At 41.1% G+C, this 12,970-nt stretch overlaps 1 protein-coding gene across 14 annotated transcripts in view; it reads left to right on the top strand.

Moving 5' to 3' along the window:
• Nucleotides 1–12,970, top strand: part of LOC124587769 — a 165,754-nt gene that overhangs the window by 132,437 nt on the left and 20,347 nt on the right. For 9 of the 14 annotated variants that reach the window (XR_006975657.1, XR_006975654.1, XR_006975660.1 and 6 more), the window contains one exon: nt 11,431–11,613. The gene's annotated coding sequence lies outside the window, so the exon portion shown is untranslated. Of the gene's footprint in view, nt 1–6,207; nt 6,252–9,200; nt 9,370–9,586; nt 9,745–11,430; nt 11,614–12,970 lie in introns of those variants that run through there. The other 5 variants (XR_006975663.1, XR_006975661.1, XR_006975664.1 and 2 more) reach the window with 4 other exon arrangements.

Genomic DNA, 12,970 nt, shown 5'->3' with positions numbered 1-12,970 from the left:
AAGCTTTCACGCCGGTACCTTGCTGGCCTGGCTGTTTATGTGACTGGCTGTCTGAGCCCACTATCTGAGTCCTTGGAAGTCTGTCGCCCACTGTCTGTCTGTCCTGACGGCTTGTTTAGTCTGAAAACTTGGACCTGGCAGCAACCTCCTGAACCTTCTCATCACATTCAGAACCTGGATTAAACCCCGATAATTCAAAAGTTCTGGCCGTGAAGTGGGGAATACTTCGGAGCACAATTAATAGACAAACACACTGGTTGCTGATAAGAAAAAAGATTGTTTAACAGTAACTGGTACTTGGTGTTCAGATAGTTGAGCTTCAGACTGAGCCAAGTACTCAACACAATCCTATTTTTTCCCCCTTCAAATGGGTAAAATGGAGGGACGCTAATGATGGCTCCCTAAATTGTGGTTCTGCCGTAGTTTGTGGCGTCTTATTGCGAGTCTCACTGGCTGCCATCTGCATTTGAATGAAGCCCTCAGCATCTCGATAAGCTGCGTCATTTGTTGTGTCTGTAACTGAAGGGGACACGTTAGATCGAGCATCGGTGCCAAAGGCACGCGAAATTGTGGTGCTGCTAATTGCAAGTTGGGTGTGCGTGGGGCTTGGGGCAGTGGGTTAGCCGTAGCAAAGCAAAAATGCTAAAGCTAAATCAGTGTGTGGCAGTTCAAACAAGCAAACGGGACAAAAGTGGTAAGCGTGGATCTGACACAGAAATGTCCAGAAGCACAAATGGTAGAAAAACAAACAAAAATGTCCAGAAAGTGGTAAAAATTAGGCGACAGAGGGAGGAAAATGACACGGCATCGTAGGTTTGACAAAGTTCATCGCCAGATGTGTCGTGTGTCGGCAACTGTTGGGCCTGTGACAAATAGGTGGAAGGTGGCCTGAAGATATGTCGCCATAGGAATCTGGATGGATGAGCAAAAGATCGGTGGACACAAATGCATTTTAAATAAATATGTTGTTGTTGACTCATTGCAGAACAACTGCTGCATTGTTGTCAACTTGTGAGTGATCGTGGCTAGCTATAAGCAAAGGTATGACATGAGCGGCACCCAAGTGCACTGAATGTTTGTCAGTGAAGTTAACTCTCAACGACTTGAAGTAATGTTTGTCACCAACTAACAACAGGGAACTTTCATTAGAAGCACAGAACAAAAGGTAGAAGTAGTCTGGTGCTCAGATGGCGGCCGCTTGTAACACTGTCTGGGTGGTCTCCGTTGGTTGGCGACATGAAGGTTCTTATTTGGCAGGGTGATGAAAGCACTGCTTGTGGTTCCCGCAGTAACCTTAGAGCCGCCAGCTCTGGCCGTATTGATAACCTACGGTACTGCAGTTATTATACATACTGTGTAAGAGGAGGATCGAAATGTTTCCATTTGAAAGCTGTACAATCCAGAATTGTGTGCCAGTTCGGTGAAATTGCTACGAGCACTGAGGCAGTCATCCCACCGACATACCGGGCTGGAGAAAGCGATTCAGTGAAACACCATTTGCTGCTGCATGAAGAAGTCTGTAACTGCCTGCTGGACATCCTCAACTGAGAGGAATTGTCGATGCTTCACAATTGTTTTTAATGGCAGAAGGTGTGATGATTGCATGGGGAGACGTCAGGGCTATTGGACGGGTGCTAGAGTGTGTCCCACTCGAGGTGGTGTAACTTCTGCTTTATGACATTTACGACATTTGCAACATAGGGATATGGGTTACGAGGCAACAGTGCCTCGTGTTGCAATTTTCCCGGACGTTTTGCCTTAATTATATTTAGTAATTTCTCCAGTGTTGCACACAACTGTTCTCCAGTGAGGGAGACACCAGGTTCCTTGAAATCAATAAGCAGTGGGCTCTGGTAATCAAAGAACAGGATGAGCATCACTTCTTCAGCAGATGGCTGGCTCTTGAACTTGAACTTGATGGGGTGAGGGAACAGTGGATGACGCCATTCCATTGTCGACGTTTTCGACTCCGGTTCCCAGTGGCAGCACCAGCTTTTGTTGCCTGCTACAATGCACTCGAGGAATGTGTTACCTTCAACATTGTCCCAGAGCAACAGAGGGGATAGTTGACTTCTGAGATGCAAAAATACAGAAATTATCTGATGTGATAAAACAGCAGGCCAAAAAATTTTCTGGAAAGAATTGCATGCATATATTCAAGTGGCTGAATGGTTAAGATCCATGTCCAAGTGACTGTCGTAATTTGTTGTAGCTTGAGTGTAATTTTTGCCTTTGAGTAAAAGTGTCATTTCTTTTATTATAGCATGTTGCTTTCAGTTACCTATTGTACTATCACAGAGCAGTTCTTTCTATGTATATTCAAAGTTTCATCTTGCTATATTACTTGCCAGTGACACATCACTTGAAAATTACATTTGTTCTTAACTTTGGCATACCACTGTGTGTGTGTGTGTGTATGTGTGTGTGTGTGTGTGTGTGTGTGTGTGTGTGTGTGTGCTTTAATTCTCTCTAAGAATTCGGTTAGGTTTAGAACATTGTTATGTCCTCGTATGATGCTGACACAGTTTTGGTGACTTCAGTTCACTTAATATTTCTTTCGGTTTAAACTTTATATTTCTTTCAGTTTAAACTTAATATTTCTTTCAGTTTAAACTTAATATTTCTTTCGGTTTAAAATTAATATTTCTTTTGGTTTAAACTTAATATTTCTTTCGGTTTAAACTTAAATGAAAACATCGTAGTTTTGGGCCATATTAATTGGAGGTTAGAGCATGGACAGACCCTTGTGGAGTTTCACAATATCCTTGCAGTTTAAACTCCCAGGAAAAACTGCCTGCTATGGATGTGTTAATCACATTCATTAGTGGCTTAGCAGTAAAGGCAGATGATGACAGTTTCATAAAGTATTTGAAATGCCATACATTTATGGGGGCTTTATTTAGTGTTTTTCAACCTGTTTGACTCTTGTTACTCGATACTTGTAAACATGTAAATGGAAACCATATATGACATTATTTCGTGAAGTTGAAATGATACTTGTTAGATTTTTACAAATATTTATTGAAGTAGTTTCTAGATGCATTTCCTACTGATTCTAGGTTGCTTTCTAGAAAACTGTTCTATCTGATTTATTTGATGTTCTTGTTTATATGTTTTGACTGCCCAGTTTTCTCTTTTTATGATCAGCCGCCCCGTTCTGATCAGCTGCTCGTTTTTGCATTGTTTTGTGATTCAGTAATCGGCTCCTCAATGTGCAGTTTTTTAGTTGCCCAACAATTCTGTGATGTGAAGGGAATGAAAGATAGTTACATAATTTTTTTAGTTTTGGTTGTTAACCCACTACTCTTTTGCAATGCTTAATGTGCTGTGTGTTCAACATTGTCAATTGCTGTAATAGTTGAACAATAATAAAACAATGGAAAATCCAGGATGGAATGATCATAATACAGGGTGATTCAAAAAGAATACCACAACTTTAGGAATTTAAAACTCTGCAACGACAAAAGGCAGAGCTAAGCACTATCTGTCGGTGAATTAAGGGAGCTATAAAGTTTCATTTAGTTGAACATTTTTTCGCTTGAGGCGCTGTTGACTAGGCGTCAGCGTCAGTTGATGCTAAGATGGCGACCGCTCAACAGAAAGCTTTTTGTGTTATTGAGTACGGCAGAAGTGAATCGACGACAGTTGTTCAGCGTGAATTTCGAACGAAGTATGGTGTTAAACCTCCTGGTAGGTGGTGTATTAAACATTGGTATAAACAGTTTACAGAGAATGGGTGTTTGTGCAAAGGGAAAAGTTCTGGACGGCCGAGAACGAGTGATGAAAATGTAGCACGCATCCAGCAAGCATTTGTTCGCAGCCCAGGAAAATCGACTCGAAGAGCTAGCAGAGAGCCGCAAATTCCACAATCAACTGTATGGAGAGTCCTACGAAAAAGGTTAGTTATGAAGCCGTATCGTCTGAAATTGGTTCAAGCACTGTCTGCAGCTGATAAGATTAAAAGAATCGATTTCTGTGATTTTATCCTTGCTCAAATGGAAACAGATAAATCTTTCGTTTCAAAGATTGTGTTTAGTGATGAAGCAACTTTCCACACTAACGGGGAAGTCAACCGTCACAATGTCTGTATATGGGGCACTGACAATCCGCGGGAAACAACTCAGTATGAACGTGACTTGCCTAAGGTGAACGTTTTCTCTGCCATTTCAGCCAATAACGTTTTTGGTCCCTTTTTCTTTGAAGGTGCTACTGTAACTGGACTAGATGTTAGAGAATTGGCTGTTCCCTCAGCTCGAACAAGAAGCACAATAATTCATATTTCAGCAGGATGGAGCGCCACCACATTGGCACTTATCTGTCCGTAACTACCTGAACGTCAGCTACCCGAGGCGATGGATCGGCCGCCAGGCAGCCCGTGACAGAGCACTTCATCACTGGCCTCCAAGAAGCCCTGATCTTACCCCCTGCGATTTTTTCTTATGGGGGTATGTTAAGGATATGGTGTTTCGGCCACCTCTCCCAGCCACCATTGATGATTTGAAACGAGAAATAACAGCAGCTATCCAAACTGTTACGCCTGATCTGCTACAGAGAGTGTAAAACGAGTTGGAGTATCGGGTTGATATTGCTCGTGTGTCTGGAGGGGGCCATATTGAACATCTCTGAACTTGTTTTTGAGTGAAAAAAACCTTTTTAAATACTCTTTGTAATGATGTATAACAGAAGGTTATATTATGTTTCTTTCATTAAATACACATTTTTAAAGTTGTGGTATTCTTTTTGAATCACCCTGTATTATGAAAAGGATAGATTGCTACTCACCATGTAGCGTAGATGCAGAGTTGCAGATAGGCATAACATAAAGATTATCAAACAAATTAGCATTCCTTTTGGCCAAAAAGGCTCTCATTGGAAACACACACACACACACACACACACACACACACACACACACACACACACACACATCCAGATGTCAGTTTGTGGGATGGAGTGGAGTTCCATGCCAGATGCACTTGTTGGTCAATACATCGACAGTTGATGCTGTTTGTGGCTGTTGCTGGAGTTGTCGTCCGATGATATCCTGTATGTGCTCCATTGGAGGCAGATGTGATTGAGCAGGCCGAGGCAACATGTCGACACACGGTGGAGCACGTCGGGTTACGACAGTGGTATGTGGACGAACGTTATCCTGTTGGCAAATGCCCCCTGGAATGCTGCTTGTGAATGCCAGTACAACAGGTTGAATCACCAGATCTTTGTACGAATTTGCAATCACGGTGCGTGGAGTAAGCACGAGAGTGCTCATGTTGTCGTATGTAATTGCACCGTAAATCGTAACTCCGGTTGTAGGTCCAGCATGCAGACAGGTTCGTTGCAGGCCTTCAATTGGCCCTCTCCTAACCGAAACGAGGTCATCACTGGCACCGAGACAGAAGCAGCCTTCGTCAGAAAACGCGACAGACCTCCACCCTGACCTCCAATGAGCTCTTGCTGGACATCACTGAAGTCACAAATGGCAGTGGTTTGGAGTCAGTGAAATGAATTTTACAGGGCACCTTTCTTGGAGCTGTCCTCGAAGTAACTGATTTGTAACAGTTCATTGTGTAATTGGGATGCCAACTGCTGCCCCTTGCATCTGCAGATGTAATACAATGTGCCACAGCGGTACGCCAAACTCAATTGTCTTCCCTCTCAGTAGTGGCAGGTGTCCGCCGAGACCCGTCTTCTTGTGAACGTACATTCTCGTGACCACCACTGCCAGCAATCGTTGACAGTGGATACATTACTGCCAAGTCTTTTCTGCAATATTCCAGAAGGAACATCCAGCTTCTAGTAGCCATATAATTTGACTTCTTTCAAAATTGGCGAGGTGTCAGTTATTCTGTCTTTGTCACCTAATGCATTCTTGACTAACATCAACTCACAGCATCTAATCTCACAGGTAACTAATGCTCATGGTTGTAACACTATATATTTATGAGAAGTTTGCCACTGGATTGAGGACTTTTCAGTAGGGAGGACTAAGCATGTTATCTTTTATGGAGAGTCATTGTCAGATGTAGAAGTAACTTCAGGGTTGTGCCAGGGAAGGGTGTCGAGTCCTTTACTGTTCGTATTGTATATTAATGCGATTGCAGACAATAGTAATACTTATCTCAGACTTTCGCAGGTGGTGCAGTTATCTGTGATGAAGTACTGTCTGGAAGAAGGTGCATAAATATTGTCAGCTATTGATAAGATAGCAAAGTGTTGCAAAGATTGACAACTTGCTCTAAATGTTCAGAAAGGTAAAATTGTGCACTTCACAAAACAAAAATATATTTAATATCAGTGAGTTAGTGTTATAATCGGGCAACACGTGCAAATATTTAGATGTAACAATATCCCCATGAACCATGGACCTTGCCGTTGGTGGGGAGGCTTGCGTGCCTCAACGATACAGATGGCCGTACCGTAGGTGCAACCACAACGGAGGGGTATCTGTTGAGAGGCCAGACGAACGTGTGGTTACTGAAGAGGGGCAGCAGCCATTTCAGTAGTTGCAGGGGCAACAGTCTGGACGATTGACTGATCTGGCCTTGTAACACTAACCACAATAGCCTTGCTGTTCTGGTACTGCCAACGGCTGAAAGCAAGGGGAAACTACAGCCGTAATTTTTGCCGAGGGCATGCAGCTTTACTGTATGGTTAAATGTTCATGGCATCCTCTTGGGTAAAATATTCCGGAGGTAAAATTGTCCCCCATTTGGATCTCCGAGCTGGGACTACTCAGGAGGACGTTGTTATCAGGAAAAAGAAAACTGGCGTTCTACGGATCGGAGCGTGGAATGTCAGATCCCTTAATCGGGCAGGTAGGTTAGAAAATTTAAAAAGGGAAATGGATAGTTTAAAGTTTGATATAGTGGGAATTAGTGAAGTTCCATGGCAGGGGGAACAAGACTTCTGGTCAGGTGAATACAGGGCTATAAATACAAAATCAAATAGGGGTAATGCAGGAGTAGGTTTAATAATGAATAAAAAAAATAGGAGTGCGGGTAAGCTACTACAAACAGCATAGTGAACGCATTATTGTGGCAAAGATAGACACGAAGCCCATGCCTACTACAGTAATACAAGTTTATATGCCGTCTAGCTCTGCAGATGACGAAGAAATTGAAGAAATGTATGATGAGATAAAAGAAATTATTCAGGTAGTGAAGGGAGACGAAAATTTAATAGTCACGGGTGCTTGGTGTTCGGTAGTAGGTAAAGGAAGAGAAGGAAACGTAGTAGGTGAATATGGATTGGGGGTAAGAAATGAAAGAGGAAGCCGTCTGGTAGAATTTTGCGCAGAGCATAACTTAATCATAGCTAACACTTGGTTCAAGAATCATGAAAGAAGGTTGTATACATGGAAGAATCCTGGAGATACTAAAAGGTGTCAGATTATATAATGGTAAGACAGAGATTTAGGAACCAGGTTTTAAATTGTAAGACATTTCCAGGGGCAGATGTGGACTCTGACCACAATCTATTGGTTATGAACTGTAGATTAAAACTGAAGAAACTGCAAAAAGGTGGGAATTTAAGGAGATGGGACCTGGACGAACTGACTAAACCAGAGGTTGTACAGAGTTTCAGGGACAGCATAAGGGAACAATTGACAGGAATGGGGGGAAAGAAATACAGTAGAAGAAGAATGGGTAGCTCTGAGGGATGAAGTAGGGAAGGCAGCAGAGGATCAAGTAGGTAAAAAGACGAGGGCTAGTAGAAACAGAAGAAATATTGAATTTAATTGATGAAAGGAGAAAATATAAAAATGCAGTAAATGAAGCAGGCAGAAAGGAATACAAACGTCTCAAAAATGAGATCGACAGGAAGTGCAAAATGGCTAAACAGGGATGGCTAGAGGACAAATGTAAGGATGTAGAGGCTTATCTCACTAGGGGTAGGATAGGTACTGCCTACAGGAAAATTAATGAGACCTTTGGAGAAAGGAGACCCACGTGCATGAATATCAAGAGCTTTGATGTAAACCCAGTTTTAAGCAAAGAAGTAAAATCAGAAAGGTGGAAGGAGTATACAGAGGGTCTATACAAGGGCGATGTACTTGAGGACAATATTATGGAAATGGAAGAGGATGTAGATGAAGATGAAATGGGAGATACAATGCTGCGTGAAGAGTTTGACAGAGCACTGAAAGACCTGAGTCGAAACAAGGCCCCGGGAGTAGACAACATTCCATTAGAACTACTGATGGCATTGGGAGAGCCAGTCCTGACAAAACTCTACCATCTGGTGAGTAAGATGTATGATACAGACGAAATACCCACAGACTTCAAGAAGAATATAATAATTCCAATCCCAAAGAAAGCAGGTGTTGACAGATGCAAAAATTACCGAACTATCAGTTTAATAAGTCACAGCTGCAAAGTACTAACGCGAATTCTTTACAGACGAATGGAAAAATGGTAGAAGCTGACCTCGGCGTAGATCAGTTTGGATTCTGCAGAGATGTTGGAACACGTGAGGCAATACTGACCTTACGACTTATTTTAGAAGAAAGATTAAGGAAAGGCAAACCTACGTTTCTAGCATTTGTAGACTTATAGAAAGCTGTTGACAATGTTGACTGGAATACTCTCTTTCAAATTCTGAAGGTGGCAGGGGTAAAATACAGGGAGCGAAAGACTATTTACAATTTGTACAGAAACCAGTTACACGAGTCGAGGGGTATGAAAGGGAAGCAGTGGTTGAGAAGGGAGTGAGACAGGGTTGTAGCCTCTCCCTGATGTTATTCAATCTGTATATTGAGCAAGCAGTAAAGGAAACAAATGAAAAATTCGGAGTAGGTATTAAAATTCATGGAGAAGAAATAAAAACGTTGAGGTTCGCCGCTGACATTGTAATTCTGTCAGAGACAGCAAAGGACTTGGAAGAGCAGCTGAACGGAATGGACAGTGTCTTGAAAGGAGGATATAAGATGAACATCAACAAAAGCAAAATGAGGATAATGAAATGTAGTCGAATTAAGTCGGGTGATGCTCAAGGAATTAGATTGGGGAATGAGACAGTTAAAGTAATAAAGGAGTTCTGCTATTTGGGGAGCAGAATAACTGTTGATGGTAGACACTTCGTCCAGTGTTGCTGTAGCTTTTGATATTGTACAAACTGGCAAAGGTTCAGATTCATCGTTGTCTTTACTTTCTTTACTTATCGATATCGTCAATTGAAGACCTACGATTCCAATTTTTCTGGAAGTAAGTCCGTGCTCTGTTTACATTGTAAAAAATACTCAGCTGAATAACTTTTGATCTTTAACCTCCAGAATTTTGCAGATGGAACCAAGGGTAGATAGTGGCCTCCGAGCTGTTTCTTTACTTACATCTGTACCTTTGTTGAATTACATTATCATAGTGCAAGTTGGTAAGTTTGATTATTACTTTCATCAAATAGTGTGTTGTATCCTAATGCCTAAAAGTAACAGCTTTGGATGAATAGCAATTTTTAATGTTTTTATTTTGCACTATACATGTATATCTTCACAACTTAAGACTTTAGTAACTTTGAACCTATACGAGATTTTAACTAATGGTTTCTAGTGTATGATAAGATAACTCATAAAATTTCTTTTACCTTCCAGGTCATACAATTTTGATGCAAAAGTGAACCTGAAAACATGATAAAATGTGGACGTCTCTGGAGAAAGCTCAGTGTGTGGGGCCCGGTAGATACAGATGATACCTGATACCCAAATGCAACAAACCTTTCAGACTTGGAATACATCATTTATGGAAACAGGTAGTGTTCTCCATAAAAAAAACAGGGCTGGTCACCACGAGTTTCAGATGCCATTGTGGACAGGGTACGGCAGGCGTTTGCAAGGAGTTCTATAAAATCTGTTTGTACTGCAGCCAGGGAGTTGGAAATGAGAAGATCGACATGGCACAATGTCTTGCGTAAGAGGTAATGGCTCTAGCCCTACATGCAGCTGCTTCAGACATTTAACCCTATGACAAACCTAGGTGCGAACAATTTGCAGTGGATATTCTATGCAAGATTGATGCAAGCATTGACTTTTTGGAAAAGATTCCTTTCTCTGATATGGCAGCATTTCGTGTATCCATCAAACTGAATTGTCATAATATTCATATGTAGGATTTGCAGCATCCTCGTGTTACACATGAAATGGAAAGACACAGTCGTAAGGTCAATGTTTGGTGCAGACTGATCCCCAGTTGCATCACTGATTCACTCTTTCCCATCACTGCCATCAACAGTGGTGTTAACGTGGACATGCTACAAGAGTTTACTGTGCCACAATTCGAACACCTGCAGCCTGGTGTCATATTCCAGTAAGACAGGGCATCACTTCACTGGCCCCTAAATGTACTTTAATTTCTATATAAAAGGTTTCCAGGTAGGTGGATTGGACGAGATGGTCCAACTTCAGGTGCACCATGATCCCCTGACCTTACACCACTAATTTTTTCCTGGGGTTTTGTGAAGGATGCGTTATATTGAACCAGGGCTAGAGACCTACAGGAATTGAAGGCACACATTTGCAATCCATTTGAACATGTCACCATGGAGACCTTGAATCGTACGTGGAGAGAAATGGAATTCCGACTAGGCATTATCTGTCCTATTAAGGGTGTATGCATTGATTTGTGTGAATGAGGAAACAAAATTTAGTTATCTGATCGCGTAAATTTTATTTGTATGAAAATAGATCACTCACTGAAATGTTGAATTTCATTATTCAGTTCACTCTAGCTCCTGCTATTCTCAAATTACTGTTGCTCAGTTCCATGGGTGAACTTCAGCTCTGCTTTCAGTTGTTGGTAAATCTACAGTGGGCTATCTTTCTCAGTAGCAATGTAAAAAGCATCAGTGTGTGCTATGTCCAAGAAGTTATTGTGAAGGAAAAGGAACTGTGTTTTCTTATGAACTTCTGCTGATCGAGCTTGTATTTGTAGTGGCCTCCATTGTTCATAGAAAGCTTGTAATTCTGATACATAATTTCTCGGCTCCTGTGCCAGAATTTGTGGTCTTTCTCGTAGTAAATAGTCACATCCCCCACATCTAGTGTGACACTTTGTAGCATAGTTAATTTTCTCATCTGTAAGTTGTAAAAAAAAAGAAAACCTTTAATTTTTGGTTGAGTGACAGTAGTTTTTTCATTACTTCATGCAAGTAATATCAAAGATTTTAGGTGTTGCTTATGAAATACTCACTGCTGATCCATTTTCAGTTACTTGTGGACCAGCCTGTTGGCATAGTGCTCATATCCTCAGCTAAAACTTGCAAAGTAACATCCATGGACTTTGCTTGTTTTGTGAAAGTAATATGTTTACATCCTTTCTCTGTGTTGAGTTTTAGGTAGCCAGTGGGAGGACAGTAAATGGTAACCAATGAACAGCTTGTAACTAGGTATGCCTTCGTGCAGCTACCATATGTTTCACTTTCTCCTTTTTCTGCTTACAGGAGTTCCTGTTACATATACAGCACTGGACACTGCTTGTGAGAAAACATTATTAATCAGCATTGATGGTGAACTTGGTCCCTAGCACCCACTAGTGGGCGTCTCCACTTCCATAGCAGGCAGTAGACAGTTGGACCCTAAAATATTTATATTAGGGTTTCACAAAACTTTGAAAAAAATATTTGGTTAGTAATTATTATTTTATGCTTTAACTTGATGCAACTCTGCTTTATATATTTTATAATGTGAAGTTACATTCCCACTTTATAAATCGTCATTACGGTGGAATGGTGGATAGTTAGAAAATTTTAATATGAAAGCTACATTTTCCTAGATGCGGATAAAGTTATTGCCTGTGGAATGCGCTTGTCTTCTGCTGTCCGAAGTGGGCCGCAGGACACTGTGTTTTTCTAGGTGCGGGGGGCAGTGCATGTACAAACATCAGAAATAGAAAGTTGTGTTTTTTATAATTCGACAACTGGACATGATAGTGATAGGAGAACTATCTTCTTACATCTTTCATTAACCCAATGAAAATTTTGTGCTATTTTTCACGCTAATCAATGTTTATCATGCCATACCTCCCAAACTAGGTGTTGTACAACACAATTTCATAACTGGCTTCAGTATCACATGTTAACGGGTGGAAACTTACTGGCCAATAGAGTTAGTAACAGTGAAGTAATAAATTAAAATGTGTTACTTGGAATTTTTAGCAAACCAGCATTTGAAATGTATTATTTGACAAACTTTTTCACTTTACATTTTTTTTGTGGGAGATCAGAGCAAGAAAAACTTTCGGAAAGATTTGAAAACATTTTAACAGTTTGTTGGAAGTGTGTGGGTGCTACAGTTTTCGGTAGATGAGAGTAATATTTTTTGGTTCATTGATGCCATGCGAGTTCAAGCGTGCTGCAAGGAACATTTTGGTATTAAAGGCACAGTGGACTGCGGCGCAACAGTAGGTAGCGGAGGCAGCGAAGGCAAAAGGTGTAGTGGAGTGTGCAGTCTAAAAGGAAGGACTTTGTGTATTATTGTATTCAGAAAGTGCAAAGCAGTCACAATTCTTGTGTTGTGAAGGAGCATATAACATTTTAGTAATGAAACAGTTGCTAGACGGTGCACAAGAGTGCCATCTCCCAAGTAACAACATCCAACTCATTATAAAAAGTGGTTAAAGCTCAGTACACCAAATTCATATTCTTGAGGAAAAAGACCCTGTTTCACAAAGCGCCTAGCATCTAGCACACATTGGTCTATCGCTTATTCGTATGATATTGAACCTCATCCCTGTTGGTTTTTGAACAAATTCTAAGTTGGTTTCTAAATGGATCATAAGTTGATTTTTGAATGTGTGCATAATGTACATGATATTTCTGCCATAGGAATCCCAGTCCCACCTAGAAATAAATTTTCCTGCAGACAAAAGGGTACGGGGCTATATGAGATCTGCAGAATAAAGCCGAACGGGTGAATGCCAGTCGCTGTATATGTGGTTGACTGGGTTTGCAAATCATCAGCTTTGTTATAATTACTAGCAAA

The sequence above is a fragment of the Schistocerca americana genome, unplaced genomic scaffold (assembly GCF_021461395.2).
Source record: "Schistocerca americana isolate TAMUIC-IGC-003095 unplaced genomic scaffold, iqSchAmer2.1 HiC_scaffold_62, whole genome shotgun sequence".
Taxonomy (NCBI): Eukaryota; Metazoa; Arthropoda; class Insecta; order Orthoptera; family Acrididae; genus Schistocerca; species Schistocerca americana.
This window is presented reverse-complemented; position numbering and strand designations above follow the sequence as displayed.